This window comes from Pleurodeles waltl, chromosome 2_1 (genome assembly GCF_031143425.1).
Source record: "Pleurodeles waltl isolate 20211129_DDA chromosome 2_1, aPleWal1.hap1.20221129, whole genome shotgun sequence".
NCBI classification, from domain to species: domain Eukaryota; kingdom Metazoa; phylum Chordata; class Amphibia; order Caudata; family Salamandridae; genus Pleurodeles; species Pleurodeles waltl.
In genome coordinates, this window is record NC_090438.1 from 369,839,015 (window position 1) to 369,859,084 (window position 20,070).

A 20,070-nucleotide genomic window follows, 5' to 3' on the forward strand; every position below is an offset into this window, starting at 1 on the left:
TTGCACCATGCATGTCAACTCTAAATCGTCATGCCTTGACAGTCTTCATAGGAAAACTGATGCATCGCCGTCAAGCGTAAAAAAAAATGATGCATACAGTAGTTCTCCATACATCACACCTGTGCATCGAAACTAACTCGACAGGCCAAGTCAGCCTCCATTGGAAAAACTGCACATGCCGGTCAAACATTAAAAAAAAAAGTGATGTATATCAGGAAACGTGACACATACACCCACAGGAAGTGATATAATATGTCTTCCTTGCTGCTGCACATAGAAAGGAGATGTATTGTGCTTGTGCTGGAGTGGTGCATGTTGGATTTAGAGTGTTTTGTGCTGTGCCCTGTCTGTGTTTTGTCACATATTGTCAATTTTTAGTCCATAGTTATACTGTCATTGTGTTTATATTGTTGGATGTCTGTCTTGAGGTAAATAAGTTTGTTAGGATTAGGTGGGGTTATAATATATATATTTGGTGTTTATTGGTTGCTGTGGAGGGAAACAGCAGGATGTCCGGAAAGGGAAAGCATATGAGTCCAGATGAACTGGGGTGGGGAGGCGGACGTCAGATGATTAGTGTGCCACTACCTTTTCAACATTGTGAAAATGGGTGGCCATGTCATCATGGGCTCCCCTACAGAAGCTAGGAAGCTGCACTAGGTCAAGGTGCTGTTCCAGATACGCAGGATCTTCAAGGCTGAGCGCACAGACCACCAGATCAACCATCAGTGGGCAGACCTCATTGCCCGGGAAGGGGATCTCCTGGATCACCTGGTGGTTCAGGTTGACCTGCTGATAAGTAAACCTGTAACATAGCAACAACCTCCTTTGCATGTGCATGACAGTAGGGCATAATGATAACTGCAGCATGTTATGTGAAAGGCAAGGATAGCACGGGGCTATTAAGGACCCAGTGCAGCGCCACTTTCCTTGCACCCCTTAGCACCCATCTACCGCCACCATGTATGCGCTGTATCTAAGATACGGCGCACCATGGCGCAGGTTAGGGGGCAATTGCATCATAATTTTGGACGCTATTTGTTAGAAATGGGGTCTTTGGATGGCAGTCAACTTACTCCTTGTCGAAGCAAGGACCCTCACTCTAGTCATGGCAAAGGAGAAACACACCAGGTTAACCCCCGCTTACCCACTTGGTAGCTTTGCAAGAGCCAAAAGGCTTAACTCGGAAGCAATGTGTAAAGTATTTGTACCAACACACACAGTAATACAGTGAAAACACTACAAAATGGACACCACACCAGTCTAGAAAAATAGGTAATATTTATCTAAATCAAACAAGATCAAAATGAAAAAATCTAACATACACAAGTTAAAATATGAATTTTCAAAAGAATAAGAGTCTTACTCCATAGAAAACAATGAAAAGGTTGATTTTACACAAAGTACCTTGTTTGCATCAAAAATAAAGCCACAAGGGCGAGCGTATGTTGGAAAAGTCATAGATGCGTCGATTCCTTACTCGCAAGTGAGGCTGTGTGTCGTTTCTTCTTGGATCGGGCAGGCGATGCATCGATTTTCTCCTTCGCAAGAGACCAATGCGTCAACTTACGGACAGGGCACCTTGGATCCGCGCTGGTTCAAAATGACTTTGATGCCAGCAATGATGCGTGAGAAATCTGGTTGCACGGTGTTAGAAAACCGCGCTGCGTGGTGTTTACGTTATTATCGCTGATCTCAATTTTCTGATTGGTTGGTACTATCTGAATTTCACAGCCAGACAGTTTAATTTTGTACCATATAAGTTTTTGTGGGCTAGACAAAGAGCCTTAGATGCTACTTGTTTCCTAACTTGAAGCCAAAGGAAATTGCTTGGAACATTTTTTTTAAGGAGACGGGCAGCTGAATTTTGCAGGGCCTGAATTTTTTTTTTGCTGAGTGTTGAATGCCGATATGAAGAGCATTACAGAAGTCAATTCTGGATAATACCAGAGCAATAACTATGTTTTTTGAAGCTGGAAAGGTAGAAAAGGCAACACTTTTTAAAAGGACCTAAGCAATAAAAAGCAGGATGATGTAAGTTTGTTAACTTGCTCAGTAAAAGCTAAGTCAGCATCAAACAATTAGCCCCAAGTTTCTCACCTTGGAGACAGGCTCTGGGGGAGATCCCAGTACTTGAGGCCAGCAAGAGTGTCCCAGGTGGATTTGTTTTCCAAAAATAAGGACTTCCGTTTTATGTGAATTTAATTTCAGATAAATGGTGGTCATCCAATGAAAATTTAGCTCATACAATTATTAAACCTGGCTGCAACTTCTTCCACATTACCTGGAATTGATGACACAATCTGAGAGTCATCAGCATATGCTACCATAGGAATGGATTAGCTTTACCAATGGTGCCACATAAATGATAAACAACGCAGGGCTTAACGATGACCCCTGGGAAGCCCCACCAGCGAGAGAAAAAGGTTTTGAGTGGAATTCCCCAAGAGTCACTGACTGCACTCACTTGAGAAAGAAGAGAAAAGTTATGTGCAGTTGATGCCAAGCTCAGACAGATGATCCAGCAAGACACTATGGCTAACAGTATCAAATGCGGCAGAAAGGTCCAACATGATCACTGCTGCTCTGCCTTCATTAGCTTTAATAGCTCTAATCTCTTCTGTGGCAGCAATCAAAGCTGCCTCAGTGCTGAAGCCGGATCTAAAACCATGTTGTGTAGTCTCCAACAGTTTTTTTTCTAAGTATCTAAATAGGCTAACATTTAGGTGTTTTTCAAGTAATTTAGTTGGATAAGGGAGTCGAGATATAGGGCGTAATTATTTTTCTTCATTAAGATCCAAAGAAGTTTTTTTAATAATGGTAAAATTGGTCTACTTTCCAAACAGTGGAAAATAACTCAGTCGTAATAGAGACATTCGACTGAGTCATTAAGACTGGCACAATGCCAATAGCGACAGCTTGCATGATCTTTGGTGGACAAGGATCAGGTGGTGCTCCTGACTTTACCAGGTACCACAACTACAATGCCAGCCCTGATGTGCTGTACCAACATGATGCAGCCACACATCAGCTGGCCCAAAATGTATAGGTGTGCATCCCAGCCCACGTGTGTTATCAGAGTAATGGAATGGGGTAGACTTTACACATGCATCCTCCTAGCCACATTGAGTTATGTGTTCAGCATCGAGCACCACACAATGTAACTATGAACCACCTCGTATGTATGTGTGCAAACAGGAAGGGCCAGCGCCATGCAAAATAACACTCAGTCCAGCAATGCAGCCATCCTTGCAGCCATCCTTGCAGCCATGCTACAAGGAAACCTGTGATGCACGGATGATTGTTGCACTACTGGAAGTGAGAAAATCATGTTAGCACGCTTGCACACGAGATGGTTGATTCTCACAATGGGTGGTGCAGGATTCTGGACATGCCACTAAAAGTGGCTAGGAGGATGCATGTGGACAGCACACCCCCTTCCATTACTCCAAAAGTACACATCTGTACAACCTAATGCCAAGTTTCTCTGTACATCGCCACTTGTTGTGTGAGCACAAATTCCAAACAACGTCCATGACATGCATATGTAACACAGTCAAGTCAATGTAAGGGGCACTTATGGAGAATACCATGATGAAACAATCAAGTTGGGTGTAACACACTGGGAACGTGGGCCTGGCAGATTGTGCCAATGGTCACCCCACAGAAATGATGTTCAGATGTCATTGTGTGCCATCAGGGGACATAAATGTGTGCCCTGATGTAGGGGTCAGTACCATGTCACTGACCCACCACTAGCAAATAAATGATAGCACAGGTCTACAGCCACTATATTCAAAAACTGACCTTTCAAAATCCCATTGCAGAGGATGATGGCCTACCTCCTGCGACTTGCATGCCCTGGATCTGGAGGACCAGCTGACAACCATCAATGCTGACACTCTCCAGGATGTCCTGGGTACCATCTCCAGTCACAGGGAGGACACACAGTGTTCCGGGTTCTCCACATGAGCCACCCAACAACCAACATTCACCACCAACCAGTATAGGCACAGCCCTGGATTCTGAGGACCCAGACATTACCTTTCAGAGGACAGTGGTAGGAGTTTAGCGGGAGCTGGCACAGCAGGTGCGGGTGGGGATGGAGACCATGGCTGGCAGCCTAGAGGGAGTGCAGAGGTTCCTCTGTCAGAAAAAGGAGAGCTCTGCTGCCATCAGAGGCACCCACTCTCTGCTTTGTGGACTCCAGCAGTCCCTGGCCGACATTGCTACTGTCCTGAGGCAGAGGCTGGAACAATTGCCCTCCCAAAGTGCCAGCAGTATGATTGATAACAGGCTGGGGGCTATACAAAATGTCCTGGAGTCCATGCAGCAGAATCTGGCCACCCTCAGTGACAACATGACTACCTACCACTGTGATGTAGCTGCTGTGTTGCGAAACCAGTAGTTCCTCCTTGTTGCAGTGATGCCTTTTACATTCCCACAAATGGCAGCTGCTGGGACAGTTGATTCCACATCTCTATCCCCTGATGTGTCTGTGCCCCCCTCAACTTCAACAACAGCGCCACCCATGGCACAGGAGGCACCAGGCACATCAGAGGATGAAGATGTGAAAGGAACATCTTTCACGCGTAAAACCACCCGGTATCTAGAGCCTGTGGCACATGGACAGTATCTCTTTAGTTCTGTGTGCAAGATCATGCCAGTGTTTCTGCCCTCTTCACTCTACCACTGTTGACTTATCATGCATGGACTGCTATTATCTCAATTCCTTTCCATTGTCAATTTGGACACCTCCTCGCTGATGCTCACCTCTCCTACACATGTTTCATGATATGTCCTTCTCCCTTGGACTCTGACTGGACATTCAATAGCTTGGGATCTTTCATGGGGTCAGTGAACTGGACATTGCACATAATTGGAAACAATGCTAGCACATGTAAAAAATCACCCTGATTACATGTGCTGTGCTATTTATTCAACTGCCCTTCCACTGATACAAATGTATGCTTTGTGTGAAGCTATGACAGTGAGTACAGAATGAAAGGACATTTGTGGCATGATTAAGGTGACTGATAGCATTGTGGACTACAACCAACTTTCTGCTTGTTCATAACATGTATTAAGCAGGTATACAACAGGTATACAAGTTGACATATGGCATGTATGGTTCAGAACAGAAGTGTCTGGAAAGTTCCCTGATGACTGTATAAGTACAACATTGGTGTCACTAACTAAATAGGCATAGGTAAGACTGTGAGGGGCTAACGTTAGTGTGCCATTATCCGTCCCCAAATGAGCTGAAGTGCAATGTGCTAATCTTTTCACGAAGATTTGTGAATTAACATTCCACTCGATGGTGCATTCCTTGCAGCCGGGAGTACTGCAGGACTCTTACCTGAGTCCAACCCTTTTTGATATCTACAGCTGCCCCCTGGCTGAGGTAGTTGAGTGCTATTGGTTTACCATCATCTCATCCACGGATGACGCAACTTGTCATCACAAAACAGCGGACATGTGGCCTCTTCTCTTTGTTAATGACTGACAGAAGTTACTGCTTGGATTGATTTAAACTGCCTAAAGCTAAATACATGGAAGGTGAAGGTGATGGTTTTTGGCAAGCACCTTAACATCTGGGGTAATGCCTGAGGGCCTGATAGTTTTGGTCCTTTACCCACTCGTAAGCCTAAGGTTCAGAATCTGGGCATCTGGTTTGAGGATGATCTCTCTTTCGATAACCAGATCACTGCCCTCACCGGGAAATGATTTGGGATGCTGAGATCTTTGAAGAAAATTCTCCACCTTTTAACTGAGTCCGCCCAAAAAACTGTAGTCCAGCCTCTGGTTATATCCAGAATGGACTACTGCAGTGTTCTCTAATATGGGGTGTCATAATCCCACCTTTGCAGGATTCAACAGGTCCAGAATGCTGCAGCTTGGGTATTGCTCAATCTACCTAAGCGGATTTCTATCAGGACCGCATTTAGAAAACTGCACTGGCTCTAGGTGAGGCAAAGAATTACCTTTAAAGCTCACTGCTACTGCTACAAGGCTCTTTCCTTTCAAGGTCCATCTTATCTTCAGTCAATGGTTAAACCCTTTGTTCCATCTAGAACTTAACATTGGCTGAAGTAAAGCCGGTCGTTATTCCAAAATTTAAAAGAGCTAGAATAGAAGGCAGCTGCTTTAGCCATCTTCCACCAAAAATCTGGAACCCTCTTTCTGTTGCAATTTGGCAGGCTCAATCATAAATTTATTTCAGGAAAAAAAACTGAAAACCTGTCTCATTGGGTCTTGATTAGATGTTGTTAGCTTGATGGGCAACTTTATTTTTGGGAGTCAGTATCCTAGCGCTAGGACACTTCATATACAGTAGGTATTTGCTTTATAAGACCCTATTATTATTATTATTTTTATTATAACCTCTTTTTCAACTAGAATTTCTTCTTTGAATATTGTCATCTGCGTTCAATATCATTCAAAATGATATGTCTCTGCAATTGAGTCCGACATTGCAGGTTTTTTAATCAAACCATGTGCCCTGGAAATACCTTAACACAACAGAGTTGTTTCTGTCATTTAATTTAAAAGGCATTCAGAAAATTGTAGCGAAGAAAGATGCAAGTTACACCATGCTTAATATTGAGTTTTTAGAACAGTTGCCCTTTGCAGTATCCTAGATTCCATCAGACGTGTGCTTGATCCATGGATTTAACTTGTCACCAATCTCTACATTTCAGTCTACATCTTGTTTAAAACACTATCAAGTGGGTAGATATGAAGCCATGGAGAATAGTCTTGTGCACAAATGCTGGGTTCTGCCTTTTGATTAAGTGGAAACGAATGTAAAACTTAATTTGGCCACTCATTACTTTGTAAAGATGTCACACTGCATGGTGCATGCAATGCTTCCATGGTGAACTTAGCTTGTTACCTAAAAGGCGAACCAGTCTCCTTGATTCGCCCAGTGTTTGATTGCTCTTGAATCTCAGTTATTTGGTGCTGATTGATCAAGATTGTGGGATGAAAGCAGGTTTACCATATGTAGTGATGGTCTCCAGAGTTGTGACTTACTTTAGCAATGTGTTCTTTCTGCCCATACATGCAGTAAGGGAATGTAGGACTTGGCCTTCCATTCCTCTTTTTAGCATACATTTCGATAAGCTGAGTAGACTGAAAGTCTTATTTTTTTTTTAGAAGAACATTACTTTGACATCTGCTAGGGAAACCTTCGACTTACAAGTAGCAAGGTCTCCTGCCAATTGCTCCTACGTACTAACTTGCCCTAGCATTTTGGTGAGCTTATTCACCGTACATTCAGTACCTCAAGTATGGCTGACATAGTACACTTTTTTAAAGCAGTTGGGTCTGGGTTTGTGAGCACATGCCAGACAGTTTTTGGAGTGATTCCGTCCTTTCTGTACTACTTGGTTTCCAGTGATTTTGGAGGTATACAGATTGTCCCTTTCCTGTTAATCGCTATTTTAGTTTAATTTTTTCTGCTCTGCAATGCATGTTCCACCATCACAAGGCCAAATGCTTTGTCCTTAACCCATGATACAGTGCTTTAGAGTGTCCCTGCTTCGGGAACTGAATTTGAATTGGTCTCTATTTTTTCAACCAGTTTGTTTACAATGTGTACAGCCTGTATTCTTCTGTCTGCTGTGCCTTTTCGAGAGTGCACTGGACCTGTGTTTGGCCACACAAATGGTTCAGCCCATGAATATTAATCTACATGTGAGTTCATTGAGGACCCACCTTCAGTGTTGTCCCATGAAGATGCCTTTGCTGCTGGATGTGTATTATGTGCCTTCTCTTCCGTTGATATTGATGCTTGGGCTCCTGGATTCCTGGAATTTGGCTTTGCTAATGCGGCTACACGCTTGGCTGTCGTGCCTTTAGCATTGACTGATTTGGCTAGATTCAACCATTTCTGTTCTCTGGAAGTTGTTACTTAGGCCTCAGTGGGTCTGTCTTCTGTGGTTGTGGGTTCTATCCTGGATCCCATTGAGTCTGGTCATGGACATATGTTGGGAACTTCCCAGGTTATGATTCAGCCTTTTTGTTTTTATTAAAATGTTTTTAGTTTCCCTGATTTTAATTGCCATATTTTCGAGACATGTGGCTTTCATTTGCTTCTATTATTGAAATGCATTTTTATTTGCCATGTCATGCTTTTATAGCGTTAGCATGATTTTTATCTTTAGCTCATGTCCAAGCGAGGGTTGTAGTGAGGACACATTAGGGCCTGCTTGGAGACGCCATTTTTTGAATCCACATTTTAACTTAGTATTTGTTTTCCACATGGCTTCTCATTTATGTGATAATGTACTGGGAAATCGTTGAACATTTTGCTTGTTCCTAGTAAGCCATTTAAATTGGGCACTCTGCCCGAGGCTGAGCACACAGAACACAATGCCTAAACATGTTTAATGTCCATAGAGACAACCGTGCGTTTCTAGATTCATCACAGCTTCAAGCTTGCACCTCTGGCACATGGAGAGTGCTTGTATTATAAAAAAAAAAAAGTCTCTGCTCTATATGGGGCAGAGAAACACTCCCACTGGGCTTATCCTGGAACTTTGCACGCGTGCAGTACCCGAGATGCAGCTTGGCTGACTGATGCCGATTCTGATTCCAACCTCTGCTTTTCACTTGACCAGTAGCAGCGCCACATTAGACTGGCTTCTAACATTCTTGTACATCATACCGAGGTAAGAGGGACGGGGTTCCCAATAGATCTTGCAAAGGGTGCTTTCACTGCACTGTCAGCAGTGTAGGTACTTAGAGATAGAAGTATATCAACACAATCACAAAACCATGATTGAAATGTTTATCTTTTTCACCATCTTTGTAATGCTGGTTGCATGCTTTGTCTTGTTTGTCTAATACTTGCAGCTCATGTTTTCTGTGCAAGAGTGAGACTATTGTAATAAATATTCTATACACAATTTTCAAATTCTTTCTTGTGTCTAATCTTGGGTATTATACATAACAACAAAAGGGTAGATCTGCTTCCAGGATTTCCTTGGGAGTCTGAGTAGTCATGTTAGAGGTTGCGGAACCCATCCATTACCCTGTTGTGTTTACAGCTTTAGATGGGGCACTGTGAGCTAGTTAGGAGATGTGTCAACATTTCCCAAAGGTATATGTGGAATGAGTCCCTATACACTGACTTCTATGCTGGCTAAATACACAGTCCCACCTTATTTGTGGGAACCGTGTAAAAGGCCGAACTTGCATTACCCTGGATTCACTAATCCATGCAGAGCCACGCAAGGTGTCTTGCATGGCTTAGTAAATCTCACTAAAGGGCTTTGATTGCCATGTGTGATACAAAAGCAATTCAATCCCTTTGTAAATCTGGCCTCAGTGTCACTTCTGGAGAGTCTGGGTTCAAGACAAACAGTTACAGTGTTCCGTCTTCAGACAGTGGGACAGGAAATCTTTCACAGGTCCAGGAGTGTTCTGATGGAAGATTCTGCCGGTCCCACTTTTATACCTTATGCCAGCCATTGCGTGGGAGAATTCCCTGGCATCTCCCAAAACTAGTTCTGTCAGTTCTTCCCATTTATCTGCGCCTGGCTCTAAACTTAGGTTGACCAAGGCAAGTGCAGGCCTTATGTAAGGTTCATTTGTGTGTGCTTCAGGCAACTTTTAAGTGTAATGAGGGCATGGTACAATTCTTCCCCAGACATCCCACCAGGAAGACCCTCTCCTCTAAAAAAATTTTACTCTTGAAATCTGACTTCACCGTCAAAGAAGATTTTAAATTACTTCCACAAATTTCATAAATTAATTTGAGCGCAAACAGCATTTCTCTAGTAGGCTCCAAACTGAAGTTAGCACTTTTCATTGAAATAAAGTAACCCAATGGTAGTCAATGGGAGAGATAGACTTACAGCAGTGAAAAATTACTTTAGGAGTTTTTACTGCCAAGACATGTTAAATCTAAACCCACATGTCCTACTTTTTAGATTCCATGCACCCTGTTCTATGAGCTAAAGTAAGGTTTAGGTCCGGCAAAATGTTTCTCATGTCCGGTCATAATGGCACTTTAAAACTGTTCTAGAGGCTGCAGTGCGAGGCCTTAGGCATGTTTTAAAAGGCTACTTTAGTGGGTGTCACAATGAGTGCTACTGCCAACTAGTAGCATTTTGCTTACAGGCCCTGAATACATGTATTACCTTATACTTAATTTTGCTAGTCTGTGCATGCCAATTTTACGGTACTTTCTACAGCACTTTGCCACAGAGTCCTAATGCCAACAAAACCAGTTCAGCAAAATATCAGGGAGAGAAGCCAAAACATCTAGGGAATGCCATGCCAAGGATGTCAGGTCCAGGGACATCTTGAGGATTTGGGGGGCCCTGGTCCAAAGGTATTTTGGGGACCCTGAACAGCTTTGAATTTATGATCTAATTGCTGCTCTTTCATGTCTTCTTTGGCCAGGTCCCTGACACACGAACAGGCACACTGGCCCAAATTCTAAATGTCTTGCCATCTAATATTCAGGGATAGTGTAATACAGCAGCAACTCACTAATATTATTGCAAATAATCTTGATTGTCCTCTCCCATTTAGAATATGTGAGGTTCTGTGTTGACCTAAAATAATTTTTTTCTATAGATGTTGCGAGGCGTTGAAAAACAGAAACATGACATATCTCTGCAAAATGTCAGCAACAGACTCCCACGAATTACCAATATTAAAAATAAATTAAAGGAAAACAGTATTTAAAACCATCTATATTTAAGAATGACTCACTCAAGGTTATCTGGGCAGCGCTGTCTGCAGAACAGAGCTTGTTCTATCTAGAGGCCCCCCGAAAGACTGGGGTACTGGGCCAGAGCACACTTTACCCATGCCTTAAACGTTTCTGGTCAGGTCTAACATGGGAGAAAATCAAACAAAGGTAGGGTTTCCCTACTAAACGATATAGAAGTGGGACGGGGAAGGTACAACAACAAAATAAGAAAAAAGAAAAACCCACCTTCATAAATGGTTCCAAAAATGCAGAATCCTTAAATGAGAAGAAAATTCATCAAGCCAACATCATACATATGTATACATCACCATATGTTATATAACAATTTATTTATCATCCATTTATTAAACAATCTACATATTGTATATTTCCATGATAAAGATTTGTGTGTGTGTATATATATGATTCAGTTAACCCTTCTCACCCCTCCACCTGCCAAATAAAGTTTGGCAAGCAATATCCTTTAGTGGTCCTTTTGTATCTACAAACAATATCGCTTAGTTTGCAGGTCCTCAGGTTTGGGAAACCAGATGTTCATAATTATTTGTCAGTTCCTATTTTAGTGTATTTGTACCATGGTTCTAATTGGTTGTTGATAGAAGCTGATATTCATAAGTCCAAGGAAAACCAGTAAGATATATAAAGGGAGGATTTGAACTCCGGTACACCGTCCTTGTTCTAAATAGAGGTGCAGACGCGCGTTTCAGTGTACGGTGACCAAATGCGGTCACTCACCTTCTTCAAGGCACACAACAAATTGTAGAGTTATATCAACCTTTCCCAGGAGTAATGATGATTATCTAGTCACACAATGTTACTGTATCGAAAGATCATAAGGCTCCAGGCCTAAAAGAATACATAATTCCTCATCTGTGGGCGTCTTACGAAAGAGAATACTTAGTAAAAAAAAGTCATAGGGCTCCAAATCCTTAAGCAAAATGGAATGCCTCTTCAGTAGTCGTCTTAAAAGAATAATTCCTTATCAAAGGGATATAATTTGCAAGGACAGCAATCCCTCAAAGTGGATCATAATGGCGTCCCTTCAAGATGAAACATGGATAGAAAGGAGCCTACTGGGTGATCTATGTAGTCTTCTGGTACCATTCTGACCTGTGACTAAGACGGCATCCTCCGGGTTACCATCGCAGCTCCTTGGCATCTCCCTGTTTGGTGAAGCCGACTGCTCCTTTCTATCCATATTTCATCATATGTCTGGTCTCAATTGAAGGCTACTGAGAAGGAAGAAATTTAGTTTTCGCTTGCTTATTTATCAGGGCAGCTAACCTTGAGAGACAAAAATAGCAGACCTTCAGACTGCTTTGTATATAGAACCTGTTGCTCAAATAGGTATACAGGTGTGTAGTATCTCTGGAACTCGAAATTGGTTTAGTTTTCTGCTGTGCTAGAATTAGATTAACACTTAGAAGTAGCAGAAAAGGGGTAGAATTCCTATAGGTGTATTAACACAACCATGTTAGAATGTTTCTTCTTTTCTGATAGAAACGTCTTACCGCAGATTCCTCAACTTTTGCATATTCCCAAGGTGTCAGATTGATTCTGGAAACTTTTAAGTAGGTTGTCTGCATCCCCAGACTCTGAGCCCCAACAGCAATTTAGCTTTGACCAATTTGAAGATTCCTAGACTTGGAATCTTATTAATGAGTAGAGCCAAATACAGGGAAAGGAGAGGATGAGAGGGTCAGTAAAGAATCTGTGGTGAGCTAGAGTCTCTACCAGAAAGAATGTTACCAAAGGTAATTAATTTGTTTGTCTGATAGAGACTTCTAATCACAGAATCTCACCTTCTGAATAGATAACAGGCCAATACTTATTAGGAGTTGAATCTGTGAGCTGGCCTAAACCAAGACGTTCTGTAGAAAGAGCGTGTGAAAGGCCCCCTCTTCTATAACCTGCCTGTCCAGACAGTAGTGCTTCATGAACGTATGAAGCGATTCCCACGTAGCTGCTTGGCAGATGTCCAGGACAGGAACTCTGAGTGCCAGTGCAGTGGTATAAGGGGGTAAGTTGAGTCCCAACTCATGGGAAGTATCAAGGCCACTGGCTTCTTGAAGACCATCATACCTCCTCATGGTATGGTTACCCAATTTCATCACCCACATCATGATCATGAGGAATGCAACAGGTGTGTCTTTCTTTGTGGAGGTAGCAAGTCAAGTTGGGGAGGTGTCACCTTGGTGGAAGAAAAGAACAGCTTCAATTGAGGTTGTAGCAGCAGCAATTTGGAGTCAGGGAGCACAATGGGCACCTCGTCCTCTGGTGTCATTGAAGTCTGCATCACTGTTGAGACTCTGGCAACTGGCGTGGAATAGCGCCAGAGGCAGAGTTAAAACAGAAGCTGGAGGAGGCCCATTGGGGAATTCAGAGGGTCCAGCAGGGGCTGAGGTTGAACGCACCAACGGTATCCCAGAGAGAGGGCCTCTCAGCTTCTTTGGGCCCAAAGGCACCCCAGAGGGAGTCGGTTAGGATCTGAAGAGTCAGGTCAAGGTCTTGCAGAGCTCTTCAATTTACCTCAGTGTCACAGACAGCTCCAGAAACACAGGTTGTGCTAGGACAAGATGTGGGATGGGCTCCGCTGCTGATCGAATTAGGGAGCAAGATTAAGAGGCATGTTGACATCCTTGCTCCTTCAAGTATGTGAGGGGCAGGAAGGGGCTGATTCCTGCTTGGAGTTTTTTTTTTCCGACTTACCCAAAAACTTGAGCACTAAGGTAAATGACTCCTGTGACTTCAGGGTAGGGAACAGGACCAAGACCAATTCTTCTACTTGGACCGGTCTAGATGCAGAGTCTTCCAGTGCTTGGCGACTTAGCGTTTCCTCTCGTGGTCTCATGTGGCCTTCGGGTTCATTGATACGCTGTCACTGCAGGGCTTAAAGTCATGGCTGGATGCCAGGCACCACAGGCAAACCTGATGAAGCTCTGTGACAGTCATTTTTTGTGACAGTCCTTACAGGATTTATAACCTGTCGTTTTGAGATGTGACATTTCCCTTGCACACAGTACTTTGGATCAAACGTTGTATCAAAGAGACAAAGAGGTAGCTCTGGATGTACTTCTTGTGGCACCAAAAGAAAGGAAAGTGTGAAAGTGATGCCTATACAAGCCCTACACGCCATTTCTGGAGTGGAACAGCATCTGTGCAGAGCCTCACAGTGCCACCTCCTGGCATGCAGAGGTACTGCTCAAAAGTTTCCAGATCTAGGCCCTCATTATGACATTAGCGGTCCAGCTCCGTAACACTGCCGATGGCGCAGCGGTGCCGGACCACCAGATTATGACCACGGTGATGAACAGGCTGCAAGGAGGTCGGACCGCTGGGTCGAATGTGGACCACCTTCACGCCGGCGGTCCACCGTAGACCGGCAATGGTACTTGGAGTCTCCTATCCGCCCAGGATTTCCTGGCATCAACCCCGCCAGGAAATCCCTGGCGGAAAGGATACTGGCAACAGAAATGTACATCCCAGTCACCAGTATGCGACTCCCCCAGCCCCCCACACAGCCACGGTCCCCCCTAAGACCTCAAGGGACCCCAACCCCTACCCCATCCAAGCATGCACGCACACACATGCAATCATGCATTCACGCATTCATACAGACACACACATACACTCGCACACACCCCCACCCCCCTGCATCCATTCACGCACTCACAAAAACACTCACAATCACACACATACATGCACAAAAACACCACCCCCTTCCAATCACACAAACGCACACACCCATGCACGCACACACCTCTCATCACACCCCCTATTGGACGGGCACTTACCTTTTCTCAGTGGTCATCCGGGAGGGGACGGTATCCTTAGGACCTGCTCCGCCGCCAGCGCCCCGACACCACAACATCACCACACTTATTAACAAATTCGTAATAGGTGTGATGACATGGCAGTGCAAGCGGAGCAGCCTCCACTGCACTGCCGACCGCCAGTGTGGCTGGTGGCGGCTCTCTGTCCAAATTCTGACAGAGAGCCACCAGCAGTCATAAAATGGCAGTCTTGGGGCTGGCGGGACTTCAACAGTCTACATTGAAGACCCCCGAACTCATAATGAAGCCCCTAGTCTGCTGCTGCCTGAGGGATAGTCAAAAGGTGGGGAATCTGCAGTTCGATAGAGTTGAAGGTAAGTAACTTGTAAGTAACTTGTTAATTTACACTTTTCGTGAATGCTACTACCATCTTATTTGTCTTTAATGTGGTTACAATTAATATCATATGCACTAGACTTGTATTTTGATCATAAATGAAGGTTTAAAATATATGCCTTGTGTTCGATTGCAGTTCATTAATGAGACAGTGTTTGGGATTCCACTAGCTATCCCTTTGATGTCTCATGGAAATGATCTTTAGCTGAAACACATCCCCCCTCAAATATTGCTCAGAGGTTTGTAGAATGCTTGCAGTACAACTGGTTTCTGATTCTGGTTCTCACATTGTTCTTAATGCTGGGACCTCGAAAAATCTACAAAACATAACATTTGGTGCTTGGCCACTAGGGAAAAATTCTCTAGATCCTTTTGTAATTTTGATTGACACTCTCAAGAAACCAAGGACCATAGTTATAAATCTTTCTTGCAACACAGCTACATGAAAGGGAGAGGGCAGGAGTTCACCATATTTAACATTATGCGGTGCATGCCTGATCAATGCCTGCGCTGACGCACAAATTGATGCTTAATGCAAATGCAGGCACCCTTTCACCCTGAGGTTCCCTCATTGTAGCAGGATTGTCTTCCTGCCCAACATTAATCTTTTAAAGTGTGCTGTAGAATGCAGTACACAATGAAAGAGGAATCAACAAGGACAAATAATGATATTTCTCCTTGCTTATGCCTCTCGTGGGGAGCTACAATTCAGACGCATTCCCAGGTCCACCAGTGTTGTTTAATCTGGGAATGTGTCAGAATGCATGGGTGGATGCGTGGTAATGCCCAAGCATCCACCCATGTTATGCCTCCCTGGGGCAGAGTGATGCAAAACAATGATCTCTGCTGCCTTACATTACTCTAGATTTATCAAGCCACTCAAGGCCATAGAAGTTGGCCTTGTGTGGCTTGGTAGATCTCATTTAAGGTTTGCGTTGCCCCTTTAAAGTGCAAGGGTGTCACAAAACCTCAATACATATGGGCCCAAGAATTGCAATCAGTGAAGACGTCCATTGTAATATTGGGTATCTCTTTCAGCTCAGTTACATTCTTCCTTTCCTATTCGATGTAGGTTTGTCATGCGCAAGACTTATAAAAGGTTATTCTCCATTTCAATTTCTGTTTTTTAATGTCATGTTTGTTGAATCTGTTTGCTGAAAATGGCACAAGCTTTTATTCTGATAGGCCCAAGCTATAGGGAACCAGTCATACAACATCTTAGGGGTTTCCTAAAACAGAGGGTGAAATGGCCTCTGTTGCAAATGCAAATGCTGTGCATTCTTTTACTCATGAGGATTTTGATCCTGTAGATGCCAATAACTGACACAATTTCAAGCAAGCTACAACACCAGTTAATTGTTTTCCCTAGGGCGTCTCAGGAGTCCTGTTAGAATATCAAGAACACGAGGCATGGTTTTTGGTTAATTGCCACACATGTAGTGCAGAACGTAAGAATGGATTCACTAAGTAGTAACGGGCCTAGATGGCCCGTATTGGCGATGTGTATACCATATTGTAACACAACAAATCTGATGCTTCCATAAGTTAAACAGTTACTGACTCTGGTAGTGTCTGTTTTCGGGTGGCTTCGACAGTATGTCCCACAGACAGCTGTGACAGGATCAGCTGCTCCTGGACTCGCACGACATGTGCATGCCACAAAACAAGAAATCAGTCCACATACTATTAGCCCGTAGAATTTTGACTGTGTTTTCCCCTTGGAATGATACCACATGCGGATGACTGTAACATTGGCAGAACAGTATTTGTGAGCATTTACTCTACTACACATGGTACACCCTCCTTGGTAGTCTTACCAGAGGTATTAAAACAAAGTTAAAATAAGTATGGATCTGCACCTCCTCTGGATTTATAGAAGAAATTGATATTTGTGAATAGTTATGAATATTGATAGTTATGAATATTGTTTATGGAAAAGCCACAGTTCTGAGAGTGCACGAGCCGCTAACAGCAGTTCACTTTAAGGATCAAGAATGAGAACATCCAAAAATAATTTCCAAATTTTACACCTCTGTGGGCTGTGATTCCTTAGGTTCATGTTAATTTAAGCTGCACCTCGAAGCTCAAAAGAGATTGAGGGATCTAGTAAGGAGAAAGCAGCACCGGAGTCTAAAACGAAGCCGAAAGTAAAACATAAAATAAGGACTGGATCTCCTCTGATACAAGGGCAAATATAATTTGAGGAACCATGATAAAGAGAAAAAGCCAGGTCGGTGTTGATAATCATTCTTCCTATTCATTTCAGGACTATGAGGACAGTAAAAGGGTAGAAAGAAGTGGATGAAACTGAATATCGCCGAAAGGACGAGTACATAAAGCAGTAAAGTGCATCAGCATGTGAGGCAGAGGTAAGTGTCAAGAAAGGTAAGAACGTTTCAGACTCAAAGGTTCACTTTAAGTGTAAGGGTCTAGTAAAGAAACATGCCCTGCAAGCTACAGCTACTTCTGCAGAACGGATCATGGGCAGCAGCAATTCTGGAGAGCAGAGCAGAATAGTTCTCCAGAATCTCAAGGAGCATCTTGTGGCGACTCCAACTAAAGAAAGCATAGAGATTGAGACACCAGCGATAAATGTAAACACTATAGACAAGGTTTATGTTGGAAAGGAAAAGGCCTCTGCATGGTAACAGACACGAGTTCCTGCCCTGAATGCCCAACTGTACTGATTTCTAGATCCTTAATGCTGATTTTTTTTGTCCTAGGCAAAAACAGATCATGCTTGTGTGCCATGACATTGGCTTGTCTCATGGACTTTGGTCTTGTTGGAATAAGAGAGGTACCCAAAGCGCTACCCTCATAGTGGTGGAAGGGTCCTGCCTTCACCAGGTGCTAAGCAGCATGAGTGAGGTGGTGGCATCATGCTGCATAGAGATCAGTAGGAGTGAACAGGTCCTTTTTACACAAAAACAATCCTGCCTACAATGCAGGCCTGCAATGGCTCTAGGCAGCACATTGTGCTCCAGTGAAGGCAGAGAGCAGGAGTGCATCGTATGGTGTTAAATATGGTGCATTCCTACCCTCTCCATTTCATGCAGCGCAAAGCAGCAAGGTGGCTTGCTGCACAGCATGAAAGTTTGTTAAATATGCCCCTGTGTGAGGAGAGCAAGTTCTACAAGACCTTCGCCTTTGACCAGGACTGTGGGCTAAAGCCTGCTAGTCTTCCTGCTGAGTGAGTACACATAATCCAGGGAATCAAATAACACCTGCCCAGAGAACAAGCACCTGCCTGCTTGCCAAGACCAGTGTTCCCTGTGAAGAAGAGGAGAGCAATGGAGGGGGTGGGGTCCAGTGGAAAGCCCTGTTGAGTTGACTCCTCGTGTGAGGAAATAGCTGCTACACAGACTGCGTCATTGCCTGTTTGCAGAACGGAGTCGGCAATCCCCGTATGCTAGGAGAGTTCCGCTGTGAATCTAGGTGTGTTGTGTTGGGCCGATCGAGACGTAACCCATGCGTTGGCTGTGACTCGTATGTCAGGAGGGGCTGTTGTGGAAAAGACTTAGCCTTGTCCCACAGTGTGGCTGAAAAAATATGTACAAGTGGGCTATGAAACAGGCTACTACACTGAATAGAAATTAGCATGATGGGACAAAGATTCTGTCCTACATGTGATTCCCATAAGAAGTGAGCATCAAGTGCAGGCACAATATCCTTGGAAGCCAGAAGCTAAGCGCGAACTAAAAGCTATTTTTAATCAGCTGCAATTTTAAGGTATATAGGGCCATATTTATACTCTGTTTGCGCCGGATTTGCGTCGTTTTTTTTTACGCAAATTCGACACAAAACGAACTCCATATTTATACTTTGGCGTTAGACGCATCTAGCGCCAAAGTTCATGGAGTTTGCGTCATTTTTTAGCGTGGACACCTTCCTTGCGTTAATGATATGCAAGGTAGGCGTTCCCGTCTAAAAAATGACTCCGAGGCATGTGCGCCGTATTTATACTCCCGGGCAAAAATGACGCCCGGGAGTGGGCGGGTCAAAAAAAATTACGTCCAGCCGCTTTTGCGTCATTTTTTAGCGCCTGGTCAGGGCAGGCGTTAAGGGACCTGTGGGCTCGGAAGGAGCCCAGAGGTGCCTTCCCATGCCCCCAGGGACACCCCCTGCCACCCTTGCCCACCCCAGGAGGATGCCCAAGGATGGAGGGACCCACCCCTGGGACATTAAGGTAAGTGCTGGTAAGTATTATTTTTTTTTTTGTGGCATAGGGGGGCCTGATTTGTGCCCCCCTACATGCCACTATGCCCAATGACCATGCCCAGGGGACAAAAGTCCCCTGGGCATGGCCATTGGGCAAGGGGGCATGACTCCTGTCTGTGCTAAGACAGGAGCCATGTTAATGGCGTCTGGGCGTCAAAAAGAAATGGCGCAAATCGGGTTGAGGCGATAATTTTGCCTCAGCCTGACTTGCCCCATTTTTTGACGCCCAAGCTCCATTTTCCCCTACGCCGGCGCTGCCTGGTGTGTGTCATTTTTTTTGACGCACACCACTCCGCAGCGCCGGCTAACGCCGGCTAACGTCATTGAATAAATACGGCGCCCGCATGGCGCTTCAGAATGGCGTTAGCCGGCGTTACATTTTTTGACGCACAACTGCGTTGGCGCAGTTGTGCGTCGAAAAGTATAAATATGGCCCATAGTGCCTTGTAGTTTCATATTGAACCCTCCTCTTTGGTATTGAAGCCTGATAATTCATATATAATAATTTTAGATTATAGAAATTTGAATGCACATACACGCACACATGATGTTCAAAACACTCATTACTGGAGTAATGGCAAATCTGATGAGAAAACATATAGGACTCTGGACATTTCCAAAGGGTTTTTTCAGCCAGAATATAGAGCCTGAATCTCATTATCTAGCCCATTTTCTTTTGCCAGTTTTCAATACGCCTATACGAGATTGCCCATGAGTAAAACAACATAATTCCATTGACATAAAAATGTGCTTTCAACCTGAAGCCAGAAAAATCAGAATTTTGCTGCACTTATACTGCTTTCGCATTCTCTAGTGTCACTGTAGTATTACTACAGTTCAGATGACAGTTCTTGAAATTATTTTTAACCATATATCTGTCTCTTTTGATCCCCTACAATCTCCTACCATTCCTTCCTCTGTGTTGATGTCTTTCTCACATGAGCACTCCCCAGC